The sequence below is a fragment of the Culex quinquefasciatus genome, chromosome 2 (assembly GCF_015732765.1).
Source record: "Culex quinquefasciatus strain JHB chromosome 2, VPISU_Cqui_1.0_pri_paternal, whole genome shotgun sequence".
In the NCBI taxonomy this organism is placed as follows: domain Eukaryota; kingdom Metazoa; phylum Arthropoda; class Insecta; order Diptera; family Culicidae; genus Culex; species Culex quinquefasciatus.
The window spans coordinates 133328253-133334300 of NC_051862.1; positions in this window are offsets into that span (position 1 = coordinate 133328253).

The window sequence follows — 6048 nt, forward strand, 5'->3', positions numbered from 1 at the left end:
TAAGAAATTTAAGAAATTTAAGAAATTTAAGAAATTTAAGAAATTTAACAAATTTAAGAAATTTAAGAAATTTAAGAAATTTAAGAAATTTAAGAAATTTAAGAAATTTAAGAAATTTAAGAAATTTAAGAAATTTAAGAAATTTAAGAAATTTAAGAAATTTAAGAAATTTAAGAAATTTAAGAAATTTAAGAAATTTAAGAAATTTAAGAAATTTAAGAAATTTAAGAAATTTAAGAAATTTAAGAAATTTAAGAAATTTAAGAAATTTAAGAAATTTAAGAAATTTAAGAAATTTAAGAAATTTAAGAAATTTAAGAAATTTAAGAAATTTAAGAAATTTAAGAAATTTAAGAAATTTAAGAAATTTAAGAAATTTAAGAAATTTAAGAAATTTAAGAAATTTAAGAAATTTAAGAAATTTAAGAAATTTAAGAAATTTAAGAAATTTAAGAAATTTAAGAAATTTAAGAAATTTAAGAAATTTAAGAAATTTAAGAAATTTAACAAATTTAACAAATTTAACAAATTTAAGAAATTTAAGAAATTTAAGAAATTTAAGAAATTTAAGAAATTTAAGAAATTTAAGAAATTTAAGAAATTTAAGAAATTTAAGAAATTTAAGAAATTTAAGAAATTTAAGAAATTTAAGAAATTTAAGAAATTTAAGAAATTTAAGAAATTTAAGAAATTTAAGAAATTTAAGAAATTTAAGAAATTTAAGAAATTTAAGAAATTTAAGAAATTTAAGAAATTTAAGAAATTTAAGAAATTTAAGAAATTTAAGAAATTTAAGAAATTTAAGAAATTTAAGAAATTTAAGAAATTTAAGAAATTTAAGAAATTTAAGAAATTTAAGAAATTAAAGAAATCTAAGAAATCTAAGAAATTTAAGAAATTTAAGAAATTTTATAAAATTTAAGAAATTTAAGAAATTTAAGAAATTTAAGAAATTTAAGAAATTTAAGAAATTTAAGAAATTTAAGAAATTTAAGAAATTTAAGAAATTTAAGAAATTTAAGAAATTTAAGAAATTTAAGAAATTTAAGAAATTTAAGAAATTTAAGAAATTTAAGAAATTTAAGAAATTTAAGAAATTTAAGAAATTTAAGAAATTTAAGAAATTTAAGAAATTTAAGAAATTTAAGAAATTTAAGAAATTTAAGAAATTTAAGAAATTTAAGAAATTTAAGAAATTTAAGAAATTTAAGAAATTTAAGAAATTTAAGAAATTTAAGAAATTTAAGAAATTTAAGAAATTTAAGAAATTTAAGAAATTTAAGAAATTTAAGAAATTTAAGAAATTTAAGAAATTTAAGAAATTTAAGAAATTTAAGAAATTTAAGAAATTTAAGAAATTTAAGAAATTTAAGAAATTTAAGAAATTTAAAAATTTAAGAAATTTAAGAAATTTAAGAAATTTAAGAAATTTAAGAAATTTAAGAAATTTAAGAAATTTAAGAAATTTAAGAAATTTAAGAAATTTAAGAAATTTAAGAAATTTAAGAAATTTAAGAAATTTAAGAAATTTAAGAAATTTAAGAAATTTAAGAAATTTAAGAAATTTAAGAAATTTAAGAAATTTAAGAAATTTAAGAAATTTAAGAAATTTAAGAAATTTAAGAAATTTAAGAAATTTAAGAAATTTAAAAATTTAAGAAATTTAAGAAATTTAAGAAATTTAAGAAATTTAAGAAATTTAAGAAATTTAAGAAATTTAAGAAATTTAAGAAATTTAAGAAATTTAAGAAATTTAAGAAATTTAAGAAATTTAAGAAATTTAAGAAATTTAAGAAATTTAAGAAATTTAAGAAATTTAAGAAATTTAAGAAATTTAAGAAATTTAAGAAATTTAAGAAATTTAAGAAGGAAATTTAAGAAATTTAAGAAATTTAAGAAATTTAAGAAATTTAAGAAATTTAAGAAATTTTAGAATTTTAGAATTTTAGAATTTTAGAATTTTAGAATTTTAGAAATTTATATTTCTGATAATTTTTAAGAGTCAAGAAACGATTATTGTTTTTTATGTGTTCTCTTTCGCAGCGATTGCAGCGTAAGTTCAGCAAACGACCAACAGAGGCCGCTCCGCTCAAGTCGATCCTCGAGGTGGAGGTCGCATTTGGAATCGTGATAGTGGCACTCTGTTTGGGCATCTTCGTGGCCCTCGTGTGGCGCCAGATGCTCCAGAGTTAATCGGGCTCCGTCATGAACCGGCAAAAGTCTGCACCAGGACCTTTTCCGAAGGCATAAAGAGGAAAAGAATAACATCCTCTAAAACAAGGAGAACTTCCGGCGGTACGTGAATCCGTTCAGAGGAAGTGCGAAGCGCTTCGCGATGCCATGGAACTGAGTCTTTATCCGGCGCCAGAAATCAACATGATCACCGGCCCGAGCACGCTGCACCGTTCTCAGCAGCACTTTTATCCGGGTGGCCACGCCGCCGACTTCACCGAGTACAAGAAGGATCTGGACAAGGCGGAGGCTGTCGACCGGAATTCGCACACCCTGCTGCACAAAACGCAAAACGCCGACGTCAAAAAAATCGCTACCGCGATGACGGTGCCGGCCAACGAGTGAACGGCGGCCACGCCTCCTTCTCCTACTGTTAGCACTGAATCCACGTCACGGGGAGCAACGTACCAACGGCGGCAAAGGTGCCCAGCAGCATCACGGACATCGACATCGGGTTGTCGCCAGAACAGGAGAATAGGCTCGTTCAAACCATCACCGCGGTCCGTGTTTTTGACAAAGCAACAACACAAATCGATAGATCTAAAATTCCGTAGTAAACCACCTACGCAATTTGTTTGGTTTGTTTTTGAAATAAAATAAAGAAATAAAAACTCAGGAAACTCTTCTTCTTCTTATTTCCATGCAAAATTTGGACAGCAACGGTCAATTCAAATAAGTAAATATTGAAGTGGCTGCGTGCTGCGTGCTTTTGCCGGGCTAGGCGTTACTGCGTTACGTTTGCGAAATCGGGGAAACTGGTTTGCGATATTGGAAGCAATGCTTCCTGCTGACGGGTGGAAACCGAGATTTGCGATTTTCAGAGCAAATCGGAAGCAAAGTTTGCGATTCCGCAAACCGGATTTTGTTCCGTGTATTACGAGAACTATTGTAGCATATTACCCATTTTTACTGTTATTAAGCATTTCCAGATCTATAACACAGTCCCTATTGAGAGGGAAAGTGCTGTTCCATCCACATGCTGTAAACTCCTTTCCTTGTGCCTTGTGCGCTATGTATCGCTAGAACCGCGGTGACAATTTTTTCGTGTCATTTTTCAAGCTCTTCCCAGCAGCTATTATTTGCCGCGCGGGGTCTTGTAAAGACAATTGTCTTTTGTGGTGCTATATTTGCGGTGTTCCCTTTGCTCTGATCTGGACAATGCGACTGGACTGCAGTGCAATAGGGACGTGGCGTTACATCGTGCTGCCACCTGGTTTTTTGAGGTGCAAAAGTGGAAAAGTGCTGAGTCATCGTCTAAAAATAGACGGCGTCCTATCTCGCCCAGCAAAATCAAGTCGATAAAGTAGTCGGTTTTGATGAGAAAAAGTGGAAAACGTGGTCTTAAAATAGCGACGCCATCCCCCTATACCGATCGGCTGGGCATTATTTACATACGAAGACACGAGGAGAGTATTTTGGGAAAGAGGCGCAAAGGAATATCCCAAGATCGATCACATGCTTGAAGAGCACGTGAAGCAACCGTTTTATACTCATGCGGTTGCTGCTACCTCTGAACTTAAACCTAAGGCTGCCACCCTGAGAAGAACCCATGACATTCCGCTTATGAGGCGAAACCCGTAACCATTCGGCCACAGAAGGTTGTCTGAAAAGTTACAAATTGTAAAATTCTGTGATATTTATTCCCTTTTCGTTCTACTATTGCTTAAATTATTCTCAGGATGACAAATCAAAAATCCAGTGTTTTGGATTTTAATTTTATTTTAATTGTAGGAAAAAAACACGTTGACAAATTATTGAACATCTTACAAAATTCTGCTAAGTGATATACAACAATTTGCCAGGCAAACGGCATGGTCAAACTCTAAGGTGCTCGGATCGGCTTCAAATCTTCGGGATTCTCTACCAAAAATAGTTTTATACATAATTTTTGTTAGTTAATTAGGGTGGTTCCTGACACGTCAGGGTGTGCTTTAAAATGAAAATTATTGCGATTTTGCAAAAAAAACACAAATTACCAAAAACAACTTGACATTGTTTAAACCAACTTAAGTTATCCGGTTTGTACATGGAAAGTGACTAATTTGGCTTTCAAGGAAAAATACGCATGAGTTCAGTTTAAACGGCGTTAGACAATGATTATTAAAAATACTCAAAATTGTCATCTTTGGACCGCCCTGACGCAACAGGAATCACCCTAAGACCCAATAAAATAGGAAAAAAAATATTTTTCAGGTATTAACAACACTGACGAGTGAGATAAACATTTTTCCATAATAAAAGTGGTTCAGGAAATGTTACCTTAAGTGCACCTTTTTTGGTTATCTTTAGTAATTATTTCGTTCCTTTTATATGTATTTGAAACTGGTACGTCAAGGAAAAACTCAAAAACACGGAAGCAGAACTTTATTTTAAGCTTAAAAATGGGATCTGTTACAAAATTTGCCATAAAACATGTAATTTAGTTTTTTGGAAAAAAATAAAAAAAAAACGAAAAAAGGTTTTTATTTACAAACCATTCGAAAACGCTTTCGCTCCAACTTGGTGTCTATGGAAGAAAAGTGGGAAATTGTCCGCTCTTTCGAATGCTAATGGCGAAATTTGAATCTAAGGGTGTATTCAGCCTGATTTTCGAAGAAAATTTGATTTTTGGCTGTTTTTTGATCGAAAATGAAAGTTTCGGCTTTTGGAAATATTTTCATTGAAAAGAGCGCACGATTTTTGTTAAAACACACTTTCGATCGATTTTTTGAACATCTGCTTCGAAAGATATGATTTTTTCAATTTAAATGTAATTACCAATAATTTAAAACTAAAAGAATTCCTAAAACTCAAATGCCATTGTGAATTACTAAACTGAGTGCACAGGAGTTGTTGATTTGATTAGGACAAACGATCCAGCAAGTTTTATTAAGATCGGAGATGGTCCGGATTTTGAGTGGTCGATTTCGCGTGGAAACCGTCAAAAATTCTCCCATTTTCCGTTACTCGACTGTAAATTTTTTTGGAACATGTCATTTTATGGGAAATTTAATGTACTTTTCGAATCTACACTGACCCAGAAGGGTCATTTTTTCATCTCGAACAAAATTTTTCATTTTAAAATTTCGTGTTTTTTCTAACTTTGCAGGGTTATTTTTTAGAGTGTGACAATGTTCTACAAAATTTTAGAGCAGACAATTACAAAAAAAATTATATACAGACATAAGGGGTTTGCTAATAAACATCACGAGTTATCGCGATTTTACGAAAAAAAAGTTTGACACTGACGACGAAACAGAGAGAAACGAAAAAAGTAACTTTTTTTCGTAAAATCGCGATAACTCGTGATGTTTATAAGCAAACAGAGTCTATATATCAATTTTTTTTGTTATTGTCTGCTCTACAACTTTGTATAACATTGCTACACTCTAAAAAATAACCCTGCAAAGTTAGAAAAAACACGAAATTTTAAAATGAAAAATTTTGTTCTAAATGAAAAAAATTACCCTTCTGGGTCAATGTAGATTCGAAAAGCACATTAAATTTCCCATAAAATGACATGTTCCAAAAATTTTAACAGTCGAGTAACGGAAAATGGGAGATTTTTAAAACTTTTGTAGTGTTTTTTTCGATAAAAAATACGTTTTTTCGGAATCCTGAGTACGCCATCAAATCGGGCGTCTAATTTTACATAAAAGTCCCTTTTTTTCGCATGTTCAAAAATGGAAGGGGTCGTACCGCCCCTCCGTCACGAGATATCAAAAAACGAACCTCGGATTTGTGATCAGGGACAAAAGTTACCTCAAAGGACAAAGCTTCACGCAAATCGAAGAGGGGTCGGGGCAACTATTCCCGATTTCGTGTGAGTTGGTAGAG